General features: G+C 42.4%; 2 long non-coding RNA genes and 2 pseudogenes across 2 annotated transcripts; all 4 read right to left on the bottom strand.

The window, feature by feature from the left end:
* Positions 1-2,061: 2,061 nt before the first annotated feature.
* LOC137097252 (protein YIPF4 pseudogene) lies at positions 2,062-2,816 on the bottom strand (annotated as a pseudogene).
* Positions 2,817-3,390: 574 nt separating this feature from the next.
* On the bottom strand, positions 3,391-3,974 carry LOC137097254 (uncharacterized). Its single transcript, XR_010910086.1, has 3 exons — positions 3,723-3,974; positions 3,559-3,613; positions 3,391-3,472 (listed from the first exon to the last, which is right to left on the bottom strand). It is a non-coding gene; the product is annotated as an uncharacterized lncRNA (long non-coding RNA).
* Positions 3,975-16,085: 12,111 nt separating this feature from the next.
* On the bottom strand, positions 16,086-17,600 carry LOC132773414 (protein YIPF4 pseudogene; annotated as a pseudogene).
* A 168-nt stretch (positions 17,601-17,768) lies between these two features.
* LOC137095918 (uncharacterized) lies at positions 17,769-18,276 on the bottom strand. The gene is made up of 3 exons (XR_010909065.1): positions 18,065-18,276; positions 17,901-17,955; positions 17,769-17,814 (listed from the first exon to the last, which is right to left on the bottom strand). It is a non-coding gene; the product is annotated as an uncharacterized lncRNA (long non-coding RNA).
* Positions 18,277-22,658: the final 4,382 nt, after the last annotated feature.

The raw sequence follows: 22,658 nt of genomic DNA, 5'->3' as shown, positions 1-22,658 counted from the left end.
TGGCAATGCTGCAAATGATAGTAGGAGTGGTAGAGGAGGGAAACGAGGCGCCCAGGTGTTAGATGAAGAGCTTTCAAAAATCTTTTGCCTTCTTCAAAACCTGATTTGCTATCTTTTTTGAAGTGATCTTTAATCTGAAGGTGTTGGAACCAGGTTATGTTAGGAAATTCCTTATTTAATTCTTCTTGCATTTTCAATTTAATTTCCCTTCGTTCTTTCTTCAGAATATCTTTACAAAAATATGTGTTTTCTGATGTTTTTTGGCGATCCCTCCGAAACCCCCTCGTCCCGACCCCCAGGTTGGGAAACGCTGTTCTATGAATCCTTGCACCACCTGGCACAAATTCAACAAACAAAAGACAGGAGCATCATACTATTTTTAAATGTTTTATTTAAAAATAAATAAAATATTATTATTATTATCTTATTACCTTTACTATATCTTATTACCTCTTATTGCCATTACTATATCTTATTACCTCTTATTATAATAAATATCTTATTACCATTACTATAATGTAAAAAGTTACCCATTGAAGAGATTCAAAATCAACATTGTATGAGAGTTTTCCTACAGCACCTATACAGTTGATTCAGATATTTACACCATCTAATTATTACACTTTCTGTCAATCCCTTAACAATTAAATATCACAAACCTACATGTAAACATAAAACATTTTTAAAATTCAGAATTTATAACTCAACATCCAAATTGAGAGTGTTCGAGGCTCCATGTTAAATGCCATGTCTGGATTACCAGACTGAACCATCAGGACCAATTCAGAAAAACATCTATAGAATCTGCTATGCTGAATACAAGAAACTGACTTTTGAACTATTACCAGTAACTATAATTCCACTTCAGTTCATCTTATCATTTATAAATACACAATGTTCACATCTTTGTTCAATAAAAATTTAACAAATCTCAAACCTAAACTCTGTTTATAAATCTTTAATGTAAGTAAAACTACCAGTAACTATAATTCCACTTCAGTTTATCTTATCATTTAGCCCTAGTGCTTTTGGCACAGGAAACAAACTCTTGCAGTTCCGCAGTTTCAAAGTATAAATACACAACGTTCAATAAAAATCTGATAAATCTTAAACCTAAACTCTGTTATAAATGGTTTATGTAAGTAAAACTGCTTAAATATGATACACAGATATACGTAGATTACCACCAAAGGCATCCCAGTCAGATATGACACAGTCTCTTTGGGTTTGTTTTTTCCCCATCGGGTGACTTTTCATGAGTCTTCATGGTGAGCAAGACATTTTTTTCTGCCCAATTCCAATAAAGCTGATCACACTCCAGTATACAAAGACAAAAAATAAATGTACAATAGAAAGACGGGGTAGATCAAGAGGGGCTTCTTCGTTTTGAATTCTTCTCCAACTAATAAGGAAGCAGCACTGTCTGCAGCCCAAAAGACTCCCAAAAGTTTTGTTAGAGTAGAAACAACTTCAATAGATCCGACCACCAGAAGCACAGGTGCTATTACAATAAGAGGGAGTAAAAAATATCCAATCACTCCAAGAACCCGACCGTAAGCGACCTCTCCTCCAAGAACTCTGGCCAGTAGGAAGATGGTCAAGGAACCGAATATCCAAATAGTTATAATCCACCTTGAAGTGTCCAAATAGTTATAATCCACCTTGAAGTGTCCATATAGTCCACCTTGAAGTGTCCAAATAGTTATAATCCACCTTGAAGTGTCCATATAGTCCACCTTGAAGTGTCCAAATAGTTATAATCCACCTTGAAGTGTCCAAATAGTCCACCTTGAAGTGTCCAAATAGTTATAATCTACCTTGAGGTGTCCATATAAGGAGATCATTGAGAAGAACAGGAGAACTGCTAGAGGAACCCAAAAGTCAGGATTACCTCTTACTACTTGTCTATTAAATCCAAAAGAAGGCATAGGCATCAAGACACACCAATTTTTGTAGTATATGTCCTTCAGATCAGACACAGTCTCTTTGTTTTGTTTTGTTTTTCCATCAGGTGACTTTTCATTAGTCTTCATGGTGAGCAAGACATTTTTCCTGCCCGATTCCAACAAAGCTGATCACACTCCAGTATACAAGGACAAAAAATAAATGTACAATAGAAAGATGGGGTAGATCAAGAGGGGCTTCTTAGTTTTACATTCTTCTCCAACTAATAAGGAAGCAGCCCTGTCCGCAGCCCAAAAAACTCCCAAAAGTTTTGTTAGAGTAGAAACAACTTCAGAAGATCCGACCACCAGAAGCACAGGTGCCATTACAATAAGAGGGAGTAAAGAATATCCAATCACTCCAAGAACCCGACCGTAAGCGACCTCTCCTCCAAGAACTCTGGCCGGTAGGAAGATGGTCAAGGACCCGAATATCCAAATAGTTATAATCCACGATACAACCTCGAACTGTCCATATAACGAGATCATTGAGAAGAACAGGACAACTGCTAGAGGACTCCAAAAGTCAGGATTATCTCTTAATACTTGTCTATTAAATCCAAAGGAAGGCATAGGCATCAAGACACACCGAATTTTGTAGTAGATGTCCTTCAGATCAATGTCTAACTCCTCCAAGAGAGGTTTATTGTCTTCAGGGTTGTCATCTTCTACTTCCAAAAGCCAGCCATATCCTCTCTGTCTCAGGAATGTAGTTGCTGTAGATTCGTTACCAAATTCACCACTTCCTCCTCCAAGATTGAGCTTCACATCTGGAGATGCTATTGAACCACTCAGATCTGCAGCATCGGCTGAAGAGACGAAAGTGAAGTCCCCATTGCCTGTGGCATAGAGCGGAGGCTGCTGCTGCTGGAGTTAAGCCTGTTGGGATATAAACATTTACATGACTCTTGTGTAAGGAACATAAGTATTATACTACTTTTTACATTTTCAATTAGAAATAAAGAAACTATAGAAATCACTCACAATATAAAACAGCTCTGTTGCTGTAACATTTCTGTATGGTATCAGCGCCGCAGCCAAGCCGGGAGGCAAGGAGTGAGGACCCCGTTCCAGAGGAGTCCAATGAGTCCTGGGTGGGGAGCGATGGACAGACGATGGAGCCAGCTGTCCCAGGGATTCTTCATTCTAGATCTTCAATCACAATATCTGTTGTTGGTCTAAGAGAAACAAAAAGACATGTAAGAACATAAAACCCAAATACTCCTCCAACTCAACAAAGGACCCAACCCCCACCCAAACAGTTACTTCTCTCCCTGGGGCAGCGGGCTCCATGGTCCGTCCATGCTCCCGTCATCTGATAGATACTCAATGGTGACCTGTGAAAGAAAGAGAAGATCAAAGTGATTATTCAGAGACTTTCTCTGAAAGCTTGGCCTCCCCTTCCCCTTGCCAGAAAGACAGTACTCCTGCCTCTCACTCCTTACCCAGGACTCAAAGGACTCCATGCGAAGGGGGTCCTCAGGCCTGTCATCCGGGCGTGGCTGCGGCGCCGATACCATACAGAAATGCTGTAAAGAAAAAAGAAGAGACATTATTCAAATCCCGATCCCCTCCTCTTCGCAGAAGTACAATCCTCCTGCCTTCCCCTCCTTACCCAAGTCTCCAAATCCAGATCATCGGAGGAGGACTCCTCAATTTGTTCTGGGGTGCTAGAAAAGGAGAGAAAACAGCACAATGTTAGCAACAGATCAAAGGTGCTCACTAAAACACCCGTGAATTAAATTATAACAAGCAGAAGAAAAGAAGGAAGGGGGATACCTGATAGGGTACACCCTGATTGATGTCCTCCTCCTACAACAAGAAAAAAATTCTTGGCAGATGTTCCTGATGTTCTGCAAAGGAGAGAGGAGGACAAGGTCAGAGGGAAGAGGACGGAGATGCTTTGGGAGAGCGGCTGTTTTAGGGCCATTGCTCTTCCCATAGCAGCTTCGTTTTTGTGACATACATGATTTTTGAAACTATTTAGCTTACTAACAACAACAATAATAAAATAATAAAGTTTATTTATACCCCGCCAGGCCCAAAATTACAGCAAATAAAATACAAGTAAACAAAATACATTCAAAATAAATACATTATGACGCTAACCCTAACCCTAAACAGATCCAAAAAGACATGGAAAGAAATAAGACACAGAGGGTGGGCCAGATGTGTTAGAAATAAAATTGGAAAAAAAATGATAAAACCCTGGATGAGATACTTAGAATATGTGGAATATGTTTTTGAGGGAGATGTGTTTCTAAGGGGGGGGGGGGGGGGGACTCAGAAGGACCAAAAAACCGTTTAGTTTTAACCTTCAATAACTCTCCCCTTTTTTGTTATTTTGTTCATTTCTTCTCTCTTTCCTGCTTTCCCTTCCCCCCCCCCCCTCCTGTCCCACCAGTGCCAAAGATCCCAACCAGGCATGTAGCCGGGGGGGGGGGGGGGGGGCTCGGGGGGCTTCAGCACCCCTCCCCCCAAATTCTCATGGTGGTTCGCAAAAAGGCCTTACTGGTGCATTATTTAAACTGTTATGTTTATTCATATTTATTTATTCATTTATTTACTTTACTTGTATACCGCAGTTTCTCAGCCCAACAGGCGACTCAACGCGGTTTACAACAAGGATAAAAATCAATCAGTGATATACAATTTAAAACCATAAGAGCATAGTATACAATATTGACACAACAATAAACAACACAATACATCTCATAACTAGAGTCGTGATCCAATTCGTCGTCCATATTTCCATTCCTGTAATCATCACATTCATTGCACTGTTGATCCGAATGCCCGTTCAAACATCCAAGTTTTTAATCTTCTTCAAAATACCATTAGCGAGGGGGCTGATCTAACCTCCATAGGAAGGGCGTTCCACAGCCGAGGGGCCACCACAGAAAAGGCCCTGTCTCTCGTCCCCGCCAGCCGCACCTGTGAAGCAGGCGGGATAGAGAGCAGGGCCTCCCCAGAAGATCTTAGGGTCCTGGCGGGCTGATAGGCAGAGATACGTTCGGATAGGTAGCTTGGGCCAGAACCGTTTAGGGCTGATCTGATCACCATACTCAATATATCTATCCCGCCTGCATGGGGGTATTGGGGTAACAATACAATACAAAAACCCCCCTGAAATTTTTTTACCGCCCCCCCCCCCCCCCCCGAAACGAAATCCTGGCTACGAGCCTGTCCCAACACTTACATTTATGAGCCTTCGGAAAGACATTATTGCTGATTGCAGGTTAAACACAAAGCCAAAACCTGCCTTCAGCTTAGAAGTCAGCAACGGATCTGGTTTGAACATTCTTATTCTTATGGCAACGGTGGAACACGAAGCTCCAGGGAAGCCATGGGCCCTTTCCATTGAATCCATACAAATAGGGGAGTTGCCCAACAACATTTGAAATTAGTAATATTAGAATCCATAGAAATAGGGTTGTTGCCCAACAAGATTTGAAATGAGTAATATTTATTTCCTGCATTTATATACTGCCTTCCTCACCCCTGGAGGACTCAAAGTAATGGCATCAAGTAATGGCAAGATTCAATGCCAACATAGATACAAAACCAAGCATAATAACTAAAACGATAACATATGACTATAAATTAAACCAGTTGAGATCATATTAAATATCGGACATAAACAAATATTTAGACAATTAAAACATAGAATTGGTTTGATAACAAATTAAAGAACAATGAAAAGAAATAAGACTCCAATACATTATATATTGTCTGCAAAATCAAGATCCAAAGATTTCTTGGATGAAAAAAGTCTCCTCCCATTTGTGGGAAAACATTAAAGGGATGCCTGGATCCCCTTAATGTTTGGGAAGCCACTGGGAAGGCCCTCTCCCATGTTCCCACCAAATGGGGCCATCAGGTGCAAGTACATGTTTAGTTATATCACGCAAAAGTGAGTGGAGTGGTCTAATCTACCGTTGTCTCTGTTGGGCAGACTCACCATTCCCCAAGGCCAGCTTTCACCTAGATTTGTGTTCTTGTTTCAGGCCATTCCAGGGTCAATCCTGGAGTCAAATTTGGCATAATGACAAAAACTCACAGAAAAGTTGGTAAAAGCTTCATAAATAGTACAAGTACAGTCAAACTTCACAGGGAAGTTAAACTCTACCCAATTTAAAGCAATATTAGAATATCTTTGAATTGGTCCCCAAGGTTTAAGTCTTAAAGCCAAAAAACCATCCAGAGAAGAAAGGTCCAAAGCCTTCATACCACTACCATCGTCCCTTTGCTATTTCCTAGGAATCACTTCTTTTAAACCAAAAAGTGGATACAATCAATTTTGGGGATGGGGAAAGAAAGGAAAAGCCAAGATAAAGGTTCTGCTACTTTAAATAGTGCCCCACTAACTTGGTTTTTGAGATGACATAGATTGCAGCTCAGAATTGGACCCTATGAGATACAGACATTTTGGGTATAGAACCAAATGAGAAATAGAAAGATATGGAATTGATGGGCACTGACTAACTGGAATGGCGAGAGTACGCTTAATGGATCATGTGATTAACTCTTAATGTATTGTTTTATATGTTTTTATACTGTTTCAGTGTATTTTATACCTATATTTATATATTTGTAATTGTATATATCTTATTGACAGCCTTTGACTGTGTGGATCATAATAAATTGTGGCAAGTTCTTGGTGGGATGGGCATCCCAAGCCACCTTGTCTCTCTCCTGAGGAATCTGTACAAGGACCAAGTAGCAACAGTCAGAACTGACCACGGAACAACAGACTGGTTCAAGATTGGGAAAGGCGTACGGCAAGGCTGCATCCTCTCACCCAACCTTTTTAACTTGTATGCAGAACACATCATGCGATGTGTGGGGCTTGATGAATGCAAAGCTGGGGTGAAAATTGCTGGAAGAAACATTAACAACCTCAGATATGCCGATGACACCGCTCTGATGGCCGAAAGCGAGGAGGAGCTGAGGAGCCTTCTAATCAAGGTAAAAGAAGAAAGCGCAAAAGCTGGGTTGCAGCTAAACGTCAAAAAAACCAAGATTATGGCAACAAGAATGATTGACAACTGGGAAATAGAGGGAGAAAATGTGGAGGCCATGACAGACTTTGTATTTCTAGGTGCAAAGATTACTGCAGATGGAGACTGTGGCCAGGAAATCAGAAAACGCTTACTTCTTGGGAGGAGAGCAATGTCCAATCTCGATCGAATAGTATGTGAGAGCTGGACCTTAGGGAAGGCTGAGCGAAGGAAGATCGATGCTTTTGAGCTGTGGTGTTGGAGGAAAGTTCTGAGAGTGCCTTGGACTGTGAGAAGATCCAACCAGTCCATCCTCCAGGAAATAAAGCCCGGCTGCTCATTGGAGGGAAGGATACTAGAGACAAAGTTGAAGTTCTTTGGCCACATCATGAGGAGACAGGAAAGCCTAGAGAAGACAATGATGCTGGGGAAAGTGGAAGGCAAAAGGAAGAGGGGCCGACCAAGGGCAAGATGGATGGATGGCATCCTTGAAGTGACTGGACTGACCTTGAAGGAGCTGGGGGTGGTGACGGCTGACAGGGAGCTCTGGCGTGGACTAGTCCATGAGGTCACGAAGAGTCAGAGACGACTGAACGAATGAACAACAACAACAATATATCCTATGGCTTCATATGGTTGCCAACTTGTAAGCTGCCTGGAGTCCCCTCTGGGGTAGAGAAAAGCGAGGTAGAAACACCGTCAATAAGTCAATAAATAAATAAACCAAAGTGCTTCTGTCATCTTGTACAAGTATCTTTTCATTATCCTCTCTTTAAGATAACTGTGAAGAGCACAGGAACATGCACTGAGGTCTGTGTTTACATGTCTGTTCCTCCTCACTTTTACATATAGAAAACGTAACTACTGAAGTAAAGAATCGAATCGCCTTGTAGCCAGGGACCATTTCAACCTCTGTCCTTTTCTTTTCCTTTGATGGCTTCACTTTATCTACGAGGACTGCACTAATCTTTGTCTGCACACACACTGAACGTTGTATGGTGGCACTGTGAACTCAAAAAACCCCTTGTGAATGTCCGTAAACTGTTTCTCTAGTCATTATAAAAAAAAACCCACTCTGATTGCTTGTTCTAGAAGTGAGTGTCTTAATCAAAGTTTAGTTAACTTTCAAAGCTGGTTCATCTATCTCTACATTTGCATGAAAGTACCAGGAGAGATCATCTAGAGGCATGGGGCAGGGTGCTATCAGTACACTAATGATGCCCAAATATATTTCTCCATGCCTTGAAAAACAGTTTTAGCTAAGGAAATGTACTTTACTTACTTAGGCGATCCTTCGTAGCTTGAGGATGATTGTCTTCCAGATGTGGTGTCTTGGCGGTGGGTCTGTAGGTGGCTGTGGAGCCCTATTCTTGATCCGCATGTTCTCCTGCAGTGAGGACATCCGTTTCCAGATGGAAGGCAGTTCCAGTCAGGGTTAGCTTGATGTGCCTTCTTCTTGGCATGCTTCTCACTTTCACCCTCAATTGATGCCCCTTTGAATTCTGCATCACTGCTGGTCATAGCTGACCTCCAGCTGGAGCGCTCAAGGGCCAGGGCTTCCCAGTTCTCAGTGTCTATGCCAGAGTTTTTAAGGTTGGCTTTGAGCCCATCTTCCGTTCTTGAGTTCAGAGTAGAGCAACTGCTTTGGGAGATGGTCTGCAAGGAAGCAGAAAACAAGCTTGCTCCCTCCTCTCTGTGGCTTCCTCTCACATATTTATACATGGCTATCATATCTCCTCTCAGCCTTCTCTTCTTCAGGCTAAACATGCCCAGTTCCCTAAGCTGCTCCTCATAGGGCTTGTTCTCCAGACCCTTGATCATTTTAGTCGCCCTCCTCTGGACACATTCCAGCTTGTCAATATCTCTCTTGAATTGTGGTGCCCAAAATTGGACACAATATTCCAGGTGTGGTCTAACCAAAGCAGAATAGAGCATGGGTAGCATGACTTCCCTAAATCTAGACACTATGCTCCTATTGATGCAGGCCAAAATCCCATTGGCTTTTTTGCCGCCACATCACATTGGTGGCTCATGTTTAACTTGTTGCCCACGAGGACTCCAAGATCTTTTTTACATGTACTGCTCTCGAGCCAGGCACCCCCCATTCTGTATCTTTGCATTTCGTTTTTCACAGTTGTTCTCGAGGCATGCTGGTACACGACGTATGTGCTCATTGCAATATGCACGCGAACTACTAGTTTCTACAACAAAACGGACCTTACTTAAAAAATATCCCTTGTACATGTGCACAAACATACAGGGGAAACTCAGAGCTTGGTAAACTCCCTTATGAACTAGAACGTGGTGAATCCCACCAGGAAAGCCATGCTGGGGATTCTGGAAGCTGCAGGTCAAAATGTAATTTCTCCATGCTTTGAATAATACTTGCTTTATCTCTCTCTCTTTCTCCTTCTCTCCCTCCCTTTCTCTAAGGATGTATCTGTAATGTAGAATTAGTGCAGTTTGACCCCTTTTTAACTGCCATGGCTCTATGCAATGGAATCCTGGGAGTTGTAGTTTGGTGAGGCATGAGCATTATTTGGTAAAGAAGGCTAAAGACTTTATAAAACTATAACTCCCCTGATTCCATAGCATTGAGCCATGGCAGTTAAAGTGGTTTTAAACTCCATTAATTCTACAGTGTAGTTGCACCCTAGGTGGTTTATTGTGGGCAGATAACTTTTGCATATTTTAAAAAAGCTCTATGAGTGAAGTTTTTCTAATGTTCAGTTGTAAATTTGCCTTTGCACTTTTCTTCCTTGACTTCTTCAGTAATCATTTTTTCTATTTTCTGGTAGTTGTAGAAGTAGTATGGTGTCATCTGCATATCGTAAATGGTTGATGTTCCCTCCTCCAGTTCTGCATCTAATCCTGCTTTACGTATAAATATAAATATGTGAGAGGAAGCCACGGAGAGGAGGGAGCAAGCTTGTTTTCTGCTTCCCTGGAGACTAGGACGAGGAACAGTGACTTCAAACTACAAGAAAGGAGATTCCATCTGAACATGAGGAAGAACTTCCTGACTGTGAGAGCCGTTCAGCAGTGGAACTCTCTGCCCCGGAGTGTGGTGGAGGCTCCTTCTTTGGAAGCTTTTAAACAGAGGCTGATGGCCATCTGTCAGGGGTGATTTGAATGCAATATTCCTGCTTCTTGGCAGGGGGTTGGACTGGATGGCCCATGAGGTCTCTTCCAACTCTTTGATTCTTTGATTCTATGAGCTATTCAGATGACCACCAGATCTACTACTGCGGACAAGAGGAACATCGAAGAAATGGAGTAGCCTTCATAATTAATAAGAAATTCGCTAAAGCGGTGCTTGGATACAACCCAAAAAATGACAGAATGATCTCAATTCGAGTGCAAGGAAAGCCTTTCAACATTACAGTGATCCAAATATATGCCCCAACCACAGCTGCTGAAGAAGCAGAAGTAGATCAGTTCTATGAGGATCTGCAGGAACTACTGGATAATACACCAAAAAGAGACATTATTTTCATTACAGGAGACTGGAATGCCAAGGTGGGAAGTCAAATGACAACTGGGATCACAGGCAAGCATGGTCTGGGAGAACAAAATGAAGCGGGACGCAGGCTGATAGAATTTTGCCAGGAAAACTCGCTGTGTATAACGAATACTCTCTTCCAACAACCTAAAAGACGGCTTTACACATGGACCTCTCCAGACGGTCAACACCGAAATCAGATTGACTACATCCTTTGCAGCCAAAGGTGGCGGACATCCATCCAGTCGGTGAAAACAAGACCTGGGGCTGACTGTAGCTCAGATCACGAACTTCTTATTGCCCAATTTAGAATAAAACTAAAGAGATCAGGGAAAATACACAGACCAGTTAGATATGATCTCACTAACATTCCTAGCGAATATACAGTGGAAGTGAAGAACAGATTTGAAGGACTAGATTTAGTAAACAGAGTCCCAGAAGAACTATGGACAGAAGTCCGAGACATTGTTCAGGAGGCAGCAACAAAGTACGTCCCAAAGAAAAAGAAAACCAAAAAGGCAAAATGGTTGTCTGCTGAGACACTGGAAGTAGCCCAAGAAAGGAGGAAAGCAAAAGGAAACAGGGATAAGGGGAGATATGCCCAGTTAAATGCGCAATTCCAGAGGTTAGCCAGAAGAGATAAGGAACTATTTTTAAATAAGCAATGCATGGAAGTGGAAGAAGACAACAGAATAGGAAGGACAAGAGACCTCTTCCAGAAAATTAGAAACATTGGAGGTAAATTTCAGGCAAAAATTGGTATGATAAGAAACAAAGATGGCAGGGACCTAACAGAAGCTGAAGAGATCAAGAGAAGATGGCGAGACTATACAGAAGATCTGTATAGGAAGGATAATAATATTGAGGATAGTTTTGACGGTGTGGTGAATGAATTAGAACCAGACATCCTGAGGAGTGAGGTTGAATGGGCCTTAAGAAGCATTGCTAACAACAAGGCAGCAGGAGACGACGGGATCCCAGCTGAACTGTTTAAAATCTTAAAAGATGATGCTGTCAAGGTGATGCATGCCATTTGCCAGCAAATATGGAAAACACAAGAATGGCCATCAGACTGGAAAAAATCAACTTATATCCCCATACCAAAAAAGGGAAATGCGAAAGACTGCTCAAACTTCCGTACAGTGGCCCTTATTTCTCATGCCAGTAAGGTAATGCTCAAGATCCTGCAAGGAAGACTCCAGCAATACATGGAGCGAGAGTTGCCAGATGTTCAAGCTGGGTTTAGAAAAGGCAGAGGAACGAGAGACCAGATTGCCAATATCCGCTGGATAATGGAGAAAGGCAGGGAGTTTCAGAAAAACATCTACTTCTGCTTCATTGACTATTCTAAAGCCTTTGACTGTGTGGATCATAATAAATTGTGGCAAGTTCTTAGTGGGATGGGCATCCCAAGCCACCTTGTCTCTCTCCTGAGGAATCTGTACAAGGACCAAGTAGCAACAGTAAGAACTGACCACGGAACAACAGACTGGTTCAAGATTGGGAAAGGCGTCCGGCAAGGCTGCATCCTCTCACCCAACCTTTTTAACTTGTATGCAGAACACATCATGCGATGTGCGGGGCTGGATGAATGCAAAGCTGGGGTGAAAATTGCTGGAAGAAACATTAACAACCTCAGATATGCAGATGACACCACTCTGATGGCCGAAAGCGAGGAGGAGCTGAGGAGCCTTCTAATCAAGGCGAAAGAAGAAAGCGCAAAAGCCGGGTTGCAGCTAAACGTCAAAAAAACCAAGATTATGGCAACAAGAATGATTGACAACTGGAAAATAGAGGGAGAAACAGTGGAGGCCGTGACAGACTTTGTATTTCTAGGTGCAAAGATTACTGCAGATGCAGACTGTGGCCAGGAAATCAGAAGACGCTTACTTCTTGGGAGGAGAGCAATGTCCAATCTCGATAAAATAATAAAGAGTAGAGACATCAGACTGGCAACAAAGATCCGCCTAGTCAAAGCCATGGTATTCCCTGTAGTAACCTACGGATGTGAGAGCTGGACCTTAGGGAAGGCTGAGCGAAGGAAGATCGATGCTTTTGAGCTGTGGTGTTGGAGGAAAGTTCTGAGAGTGCCTTGGACTGCGAGAAGATCCAACCAGTCCATCCTCCAGGAAATAAAGCCCGACTGCTCACTGGAGGGAAAGATACTAGAGACAAAGTTGAAGTACTTTGGCCACATCATGAGGAGACAGGAAAGCCTAGAGAAGACAATTATGCTGGGGAAAGTGGAAGGCAAAAGGAAAAGGGGCCGACCAAGGGCAAGATGGATGGATGGCATCCTTGAAGTGACTGGACTGACCTTGAGGGAGCTGGGGGTGGTAACGGCCGACAGGGAGCTCTGGCGTGGGCTGGTCCATGAGGTCACGAAGAGTCGGAGACGACTGAACGAATGAACAACAACATGAGCTATTCTGTGTAAACGTTAAGCAAATAGGGTGATGAAATGCATACTTTCCTGCCTCTTTTCTGATAGGAAACCATTCCTTTTCTTCATATTCTGCCCCGAGTACAGGTTACACTTAAAACAATTATATGTGGCATTCTCATTTCTTTAAGAACAATCCATAGTTTCCCATGATCTGTAACATCAAAGGCTTTCCTATAATCTATAAAGAAGAAGCTGATTTTAATTCTAAAATTCTTTGGTGATTATTTGTCAAAAATGAGGGCAAGTGGTTTTGAGAATATGCCAGCAAGTTTCTTTGATACTCTGGGGTTCAGTTCATATTGTGCTATAGATTTGGATTTATTTAGCTAACTGTGATTCCTAGCTAACACCTTATCAGTCCTGATTCCTTATCAATGTCTTTGCACACAGTCCTCCTTTTTTGAGAGAGAAACTGAAGTAAAATAGGTATTGATCACTTCTGTCTTTTCATTGTGATCTGTTAGCATTTTACCATCTTTGTGGAGCATTTCTTTCATCACTCTCTTACTCCAAACATACTTGAAAACAAATATTTTGGCTGCTTTTTGATTGCCTTTCCTATCACAGCTCATGTTAAGCTTTCCTTACACTTTTCCTGCAAGCTTGGGCTGCACATATCTGTATTCTTTCTTGATGGTTCATCTTTCCTTTCATTGATGAATTATATATGCTCTTTCTTGAGTTTACTGTGCAGGCAAGTTGGGATTTTTTAAGATGTTTCTAAGATGATGTCTGCTGGAGCTAGGTGTGAATGTTTCAGCTGACCACCTTAATGAGCATTTGATGGCCTGGCTGTGCCTGGGGGAATCTTTTGTTGAGAGGTGATTAGTAGGGCTGGGTAACCACGGAAAAATTTGTTTCCAAACTCAATTCATTTTTAAGGGGTCCATCACGTTTCGTTTCTTTAAAGAATTCCGAAATTTTCCTTTTAAAAATTTCGAAATATACGAAATTTTGTAAATTTTGAATCGAGTCGTTAATGGCGGACGCGATTGCGCAATATGCTAAAAAAAACCCTCCAAATATGCTAAAAATATGCTGAAAAAACCTCCAAATGGGACAGGAGGAACTTCTGAAGCTTCCCTCTCCCTCTGTTGTTGACTGTTGGTGTGATAAAACAAACAACAACTATAAAACTTGCACCAGGCATGCGAAAATAATTACGAAACAATTTCGAAACAATTTCGAAACAATTTTGAAATAGTTATGAAATAAATTGAAAAATTGTTTCGAATCTATTTAACTCCTCACACTATTCCAAAATGGCTCAATATCGGATCGTAAGCTAATTTAAATACGAATTAATAATGAATTACGAAATTAACGAATGAAACCGCCCAGCCCTAGTAATTAGATGTGCCTGATTCTTTCCCCTCTGCTGTTTTGCTGTTGTAATTTTAGAGTTTTTTTAATACTGGTAGCCAGATTTTGTTCATTTTCATGGTCTCCTCCTTTCTGTTGAAATTGTCCAGCAGACAAGAGTTCTTTGCCCCACCCTGGTCATTCCACAGATATATAAGCCCACTTTCCTAGTTCCAACAGACCTCACTACCTCTGAGGATGCTTGCCATAGATGCAGGCAAAACGTCAGGAGAAAATGCCTCTAGACCATGGCCATATAGCCCGAAAAAGCCTGCAACAACCTAGTGATTCCAGCCATGAAAGCCTTCGACAATATTTGTCATCTGTTTCCAAAAAGGGAGAGAAGGACAGGTGGAGAGATCTTCAGCCTTCTCTGCCAAAGGGGTTCCTAAGAAATATGTGTTTTCTGATGCTCTTTGGTGACCCCCTCTGAAACCCCCTCGTCCCGACCCCGAGGTTGAGAAACACTGTTCTATGAATCCTTGCACCACCTGGCACAAATTCAACAAAAAAGACAGGAACATTATACTACTTTTAATTTTTTTATTTAAAAATAAATACAATATTATTATTATTTCTCTCTTATTACCATTACTATAATGTAAAAAGTTACCTTTTGAAGAGATTTAAAATCAGCCTTGTATGAGAGTTTTCCTACAGCACCTATACAGTTGATTCAGACATTTACATCAATCCCTTAACAATTAAATATCATAAACCTACATGTAAACATAAAACATTTTTAAAATTCAGAATTTATAACTCAACATCCAAATTGAGAGTGTTGAAGGCTCCACGTTAAATGCCATGTCTGGATTACCAGACTGAACCATCAGGACCAATTCAGAAATGCATCTAGAGAATCTGCTATGCTGAATACAAGAAACTGACTTTTGAACTATTACCAGTAACTATAATTCCACTTCAGTTCATCTTATCATTTATAAATACACAATGTTCACATCTTTGTTCAATAAAAATCTAACAAATCTTAAACCTAAACTCTGTTATAAATCTTTAATGTAAGTAAAACTACCAGTAACTATAATTCCACTTCAGTTTATCTTATCATTTAGTCCTAGTGCTTTTGGCACAGGAAACAAACTCTTCCAGTTCCGCAGTTTCAAAGTATAAATACACAACATTCAATAAAAATCTGATAAATCTTAAACCTAAATTCTGTTATAAATGTTTACTGTAAGTAAAACTGCTTAAATATGATACACAGATATACGTAGATTACCACCAAAGGCATCCCAGTCAGATATGACACAGTCTCTTTGGGTTTGTTTTTTCCCCATCGGGTGACTTTTCATCAGTCTTCATGGTGAGCAAGACATTTTTTTCTGCCCAATTCCAATTAAGCCGATCACACTCCAGTATACAAAGACAAAAAATAAATGTACAATAGAAAGACGGGGTAGATCAAGAGGGGCTTCTTCGTTTTGAATTCTTCTCCAACTAATAAGGAAGCAGCACTGTCTGCAGCCCAAAAGACTCCCAAAAGTTTTGTTAGAGTAGAAACAACTTCAATAGATCCGACCACCAGAAGCACAGGTGCTATTACAATAAGAGGGAGTAAAAAATATCCAATCACTCCAAGAACCCGACCATAAGCGACCTCTCCTCCAAGAACTCTGGCCAGTAGGAAGATGGTCAAGGAACCGAATATCCAAATAGTTATAATCCACCTTGAAGTGTCCAAATAGTTATAATCCACCTTGAAGTGTCCATATAGTCCACCTTGAAGTGTCCAAATAGTTATAATCCACCTTGACGTGTCCATATAGTTCACCTTGAAGTGTCCAAATAGTCCACCTTGAAGTGTCCAAATAGTTATAATCCACCTTGAAGTGTCCATATAGTCCACCTTAAAGTGTCCAAATAGTTATAATCTACCTTGAGGTGTCCATATAAGGAGATCATTGAGAAGAACAGGAGAACTGCTAGAGGAACCCAAAAGTCAGGATTACCTCTTACTACTTGTCTATTAAATCCAAAAGAAGACATAGGCATCAAGACACACCAATTTTTGTAGTATATGTCCTTCAGATCAGACACAGTCTCTTTGTTTTGTTTTGTTTTTCCATCAGGTGACTTTTCATCAGTCTTCATGGTGAGCAAGACATTTTTCCTGCCCGATTCCAACAAAGCTGATCACACTCCAGTATACAAGGACAAAAAATAAATGTACAATAGAAAGATGGGGTAGATCAAGAGGGGCTTCTTAGTTTTACATTCTTCTCCAACTAATAAGGAAGCAGCACTGTCCGCAGCCCAAAAAACTCCCAAAAGTTTTGTTAGAGTAGAAACAACTTCAAAAGATCCGACCACCAGAAGCACAGGTGCTATTACAATAAGAGGGAGTAAAGAATATCCAATCACTCCAAGAACCCGACCGTAAGCGACCTCTCCTCCAAGAACTCTGGCCGGTAGGAAGATGGTCAAGGATCCGAATGTCCAAATAGTTATAATCCACCTTGAAGTGTCCATATAACGAGATCATTGAGAAGAACAGGACAACTGCTGGAGGACCCCAAAAGTCAGGATTATCTCTTACTAGTCTATTAAATCCAAAGGAAGGCATAGGCATCAAGACACACCGAATTTTGTAGTAGATGTCCTTCAGATCAATGTCTAACTCCTCCAAGAGAGGTTTATTGTCTTCAGGGTTGTCATCTTCTACTTCCAAAAGCCAGCCATATCCTCTTTGTCTTGGGAATGTAGTTGCTGTAGATTCGTTACCAAATTCACCACTTCCTCCTCCAAGATGGAGCTTCACATCTGGAGATGCTATTGAACCGCTCAGATTTGCTGTCATTCCTTCTTTTTTCTCTCCTAAAAAGAAAACAAGACCCATATCAGGTAATGCAAGCTCTTTTTCACAAGTTCTCAGCAGCATCTTTGAAGTTAAGCCTGTTGGGATAGAAACATTTACATGACTCTTGGGTAAGGAACGTAAGCATTATACTACATTTTTCAGTTAAAAAATAAAGAAACTATAGAAATCACTCACAATATAAAACAGCTCTGTTGCTGTAACATTTCTGTATGGTATCAGCGCCGCAGCCAAGCCGGGAGGCAAGGAGTGAGGACCCCGTTCCAGAGGAGTCCAATGAGTCCTGGGTGGGGAGCGATGGACAGACGATGGAGCCAGCTGTCCCAGGGGTTCTTCAGTCCAGATCTTCAATCACGATATCTGTTGTTGGTCTAAGAGAAACAAAAAGACATGTAAGAACATAAAACCCAAATACTCCTCCAACTCAACAAAGGACCCAACCCCCACCCAAACAGTTACTTCTCTCCCTGGGGCAGCGGGCTCCATGGTCCGTCCATGCTCCCGTCATCCGATAGATTGGTAATGGTGATCTGTGAAAGAAAGAGAAGATCAAAGTGATTATTCAGAGACTTTCTCTGAAAGCTTGGCCCCCCCTTCCACTTGCCAGAAAGACAGTACTGCTGCCTTTCACTCCTTACCCAGGACTCAAAGGACTCCACTTGAAGGGGGTCCTCAGGCCTGTCATCTGGGCGTGGCTGCGGCACCGGTACCATACAGAAATGCTGTAAAGAAAAAAGAAGAGACATTATTAAAATCCCGATCCCCTCCTCTTCGCAGAAGTACAATCCTCCTGCCTTCCCCTCCTTACCCAAGTCTCTAAATCCAGTTCATCGGAGGAGGACTCCTCAATTTCTTCTGGGGGGCTAGAGAAGGAGGGAAAACAGCATAAAGTTAGCAACAGATCAAGGGTGCTCACTAAAACACCCGTGAATTAAATTATAACAAGCAGAAAGAAATAAGGAAGGGGGATACCTGATGGGATACACTTTAATCGATGTCCTCCTCCTACAACACATAAAAAGGTCTTCACATACGTTCCTGATGTTCTGCAAAGGAGAGAGGAGGACAAGGTCAGAGGGAAGAGGACGGAGATGCTTTGGGAGAGCGGCTGTTTTAGGGCCATTGCTCTTCCCATAGCAGCTTCGTTTTTGTGACATACATGATTTTTGAAACTATTTAGCTTACTAACAACACCAATAATAAAATAATAAAGTTTATTTATATCCTGCCAGACACAAAATTACAACAAATCATATTTATTTATTTACTATAAATACCATGTTGTTAACGGGAGCAGGACGCAGAGAGCATACAACGCCCCTGCTGTCCCAGCTCCACTGGCTGCCGATTTGCTACCGGGCCCAATTTAAGGTGCTGGTGTTATCCTACAAAGCCCTAAACGGTTCCGGCCCAAAATACCTTGCAGACCGCATCTCGGCCTACGAGCCCACGAGGGCCTTGAGATCATCCGGGGAGGCCCTTCTCTCGGTCCCGCCTGCCTCACAGGCACGTCTGGCGGGGACGAGGGAGCGGGCCTTCTCGGTGGTGGCCCCCCGGCTGTGGAACACCCTCCCTGCTGAAGTTAGACAGGCGCCCTCCTTGATGGCCTTTCGTAGGGGCCTGAAAACATGGCTCTTCGAGCAGGCCTTCAACTGAGTGTATTTGGAATGACACTGGAATGAACTAGGTTTACGAATTTCGGCTATGACCCCAGGACTCGACGAAGCGGATTTTTAGTATAAGTATATGTTATGTTGTATTTGGTTTGTATTGTCGTGATTCACTGTACACTGTCTTTCTTTGTTGTTGTTCACCGCCCCGAGTCGCCTTCGGGCTGAGAGGGGCGGTCAATAAATGCAAGAAATAAATAATATATATATATATATATATATATATATATATACCGCTTTTCTCAGCCCTTAGGCAACTCAAAGCGGTTAACAAACAGCAAGATTCAATGCAAAACATTACAAAACAGATGTGTTAGAGGTTAAATTCGTAAAATTTGGTAAAACCCTGGATGAGATTTTTGAGGGAGATGTGTTTCTGGGGGGGAGGGGGGGAAGGGGGACTCGAAAGGACCAAAAAAAACCCTATTTAAGTTAAACCTACAATAACTCTCCCCTCCCCCCTTTTTGTTATTTTGCTAACTATTTTCCCTCTTGGTTCTTGTGGGGTTTTTTCGGGCTATAGAGCCATGTTCTAGAGGCATTTGTCCTGACGTTTCGCCTGCATCTATGGCAAGCATCCTCAGAGGTCGTGAGGTCTGTTGGAATTAGGACAATGGGTTTATATATCTGTGGAATGGCTGGGGTGGGGCAAGGAGCTCTTCCCTGCTGCAGTTAGGTGTGAATGTTTCAGCTGATCACCTTCATTAGCATTTGAAGGCCTGCCTGAGCCTGGGAAAATCTCTTGCTGGGAGGTGTTAATCTGTGCCTGGTTGTTTCCTCTCTGTTGTTTTGCTGTTGTAATTTTAGAGTTTTTTTTTAATACTGGTAGCCAGATTTTGTTCATTTTCATGGTCTCTTCCTTTCTGTTGAAATTGTCCACATGCTTGTGGATTTCAATGGCTTCTCTGTGTAATCTGACATGGTGGTTGTGAGAGTGGTCCAGCACTTCTGTGTTCTCAAATAATATGCTGTGTCCAGGCTGGTTCATCAGGTGCTCTGCTATGGCTGATTTCTCTGGTTGAAGTAGTCTGCAGTGCCTTTCATGTTCCTTGATGCGTGTCTGGGCGCTGCGTTTGGTGGTCCCTATGTAGACTTGTCCACAGCTGCATGGTACACGGTAGATTCCTGCAGAGGTGAGAGGATCCCTCTTGTCCTTTGCTGAACGTAGCATTTGTTGGATTTTCTTGGTGGGTTTGTAGATTGTTTGTATGCTGTGTTTCCTCATCAGCTTCCCTATGCGATCAGTGGTTCCCTTGATGTATGGCAGGAACACTTTTCCTCTGGGTGGATCTTCGTCTTGACTCTCGTGGCTTGTTCTTGGTCTTGCAGCTCTTCTGATGTCTGAGGTGGAGTATCCATTGGCCTGGAGAGCCCAGTTGAGGTGGTTCAGTTCATCTTGAAAAAGGTGGGGTTCGCAGATTCTTTTTGCATGGTCTGCCAAGGCTTTAATGGTGCTTCTTTTTTGACTTGGTTGGAGTTTTTATGTAGATATCTATTTGTGTGTGTGGGTTTTCTGTAGACGGTGTGACCCAATTGTTGATCTGGTTTGCGGATGACTAGGACATCTAGAAAAGGCAGTCTTCCTTCATTTTCTTTTTCCATGGTGAACTGGATGTTTGGGTGGATGCTGTTAAGATGGTCCAGGAACCTGTTGAGTTCTTCTTCTCCATGGCTCCAAATGGTGAAGGTGTCATCCACATATCTGAACCATATCGTGGGCTTTTTGGTTGCTGTCTCCAGGGCTTGTTCTTCAAAGTGTTCCATGTAGAAGTTAGCTATGACCGGGCTGAGAGGGCTCCCCATAGCTACTCCATCTTTCTGTTCGTAGAATTCATTGTCCCACTGAAAGTAACTGGTGGTGAGGCAATGGTGAAACAGAGCCGTGATGTCTTCTGGGAACCTCTGGTTGATGAGTGCCATGGTGTCTGGTACCGGAACCATAGTAAATAGAGATACCACATCGAAGCTGATCAGTTTGTCGTTGGTATTTAGCTTGAGATTGCTGATTTTTTCTATGAAGTGGGCTGAGTCCTTGATGTAGTGTGTAGTGAGCCCAATATGGCTTTGTAACTGTGCAGCAAGAAATTTTGCTAGGTCGTATGTGGGGGATCCAATGGCACTCACGATGGGTCTTTCCCTCTTTCCTGCTTTTCCTCCTCCCCTCCTGTCCCATGAGTGCCAAAGGGCCCAGGCATGTAGCCGGGGGGGGGGGGGGGGCTCGGGGGGCTTCAGCCCCCCCCCCCCCCGAAATTCTCATGGTGGTTCGCGAAAAGACCTTACTGGTGCATTATGTAAACTGTTATGTTTATTCATATCATGATCTGATCACTATACTCAATATATCCCATATGCATGGGGGTATTGGGGTAATGATACAAAAGGTTTGCTAGGCTAGACCCTCTTTCACTCAGACTCAGCCCCCCCCCGAAACTCAGCCCCCCCCGAAACCCCCCCTGAAAAAAATTCAGCCCCCCCCCCCCCCCCCCCCCCGGAAACGAAATCCTGGCTACACTTACTTTTAGAAATCTTCGTAAAGACATTTTTCTGTGTGCAGTTCAGACAAAACAAAGGGAAAGCAGTCTCTGGCCTCGATCTCAGCCACGGAATGGCCAGCCGGGGTCTGGTTCGGAACTGCATTCTTATGGCAACGGTGGAACACGAAGCTCCAGGGAAGCCATGGGCCCTTTCCATTGGAATCCATACCAAGAGGGCAGTTGCCCAACAAGATTTGAAATGAGTAGTATTTATTTCCTGCATTTATATACTGCCTTTCTCACCCCTGGGAAGACTCAAAGCGGTGTACATCAAATAATGGCAAGATTCAATGCCAACGTATATACAAAACCAAGCATAATAACTAAAATGATAACATATGACTATAAATTAAACCAGTTCAAATCATATTAAACATAGAACATAAACAGACATTTAGGCAATTAAAACATAGAATCCATAAATTAAAGAACAATTAAAAGAAATAAGACGGAAAAAAAACATTAAAGGGATGCCTGGATCCCTGTCTGGGAACGGGAAGGGATTTCCAGAGCTGGAACAGCCAATGGGAAGGCCCTCTCCCATGTTCCCACCAAATGGGCCCGTCCGTTGCAAGGACATGTTTAGTTATATCATGCAAACGTGAATGGAAAGGTATAATCTACCGTTGTCTCTGTTGGGCAGACTCACCATTGTCCAAGGCCACATTTCACCTATATTTGTGTTCTTGTTTCAAGCCATTCCAGTATCAATCCTGAAGTCAAATTTGGCAAAATGACAAAAACTCACAGAAAAGTTGGTAAAAGCTTCATAAATAGTACAAATTATAGTAAAACCTCATGGGGAGCCCCCGGTGGCGCAGTGGGTTAAACTCCTGTGCCGGCAGGACAGGTCACAGGTTTGAATCCGGGGAGAGGCGGATGAGCTCCCTCTACCAGTTCCAGCTCCTCATGAGGGGATATGAGAGAAGACTCCCACAAGGATGATAAAACATCAGATCATCCGGGTGTCCCCTGGGCAATGTCCTTGCAGACAGCCAATTCTCTCACACCAGAAGCGACTTGCAGTTTCTCAAGTTGCTCCTGACACGACAATAAATAAATAAATGGGGAAGTTAAATTCTACCCAATTTAAAGCAATATAAGAATATATTTGAATTGGTCCCCAAGTTTTGGTGGGGATGAGGGACAGGGCCTTCTCAGCAGTGGCCCTCTGTCTGTGGAATTCCCTCTCCAGGGACATCACACTGGCCCCCTCCCTCCTGTCTTTTAGAAGGAAACTCAAGACTTGGCTATGGGACCAAGCGTTCGACCATTGAATAGCAGCAATGTGAGAAGAAGATTTAAGCAACGCACGATAAATTGACCTGGATTTGGATTTTAACTGGCATGTTTTAGTTGACT

Source organism: Anolis sagrei, chromosome 1, assembly GCF_037176765.1.
Source record: "Anolis sagrei isolate rAnoSag1 chromosome 1, rAnoSag1.mat, whole genome shotgun sequence".
Taxonomy (NCBI): domain Eukaryota; kingdom Metazoa; phylum Chordata; class Lepidosauria; order Squamata; family Dactyloidae; genus Anolis; species Anolis sagrei.
The sequence above is the reverse complement of the archived record's forward strand: the minus strand, read 5'-3'. Positions and strand labels throughout refer to the sequence as shown.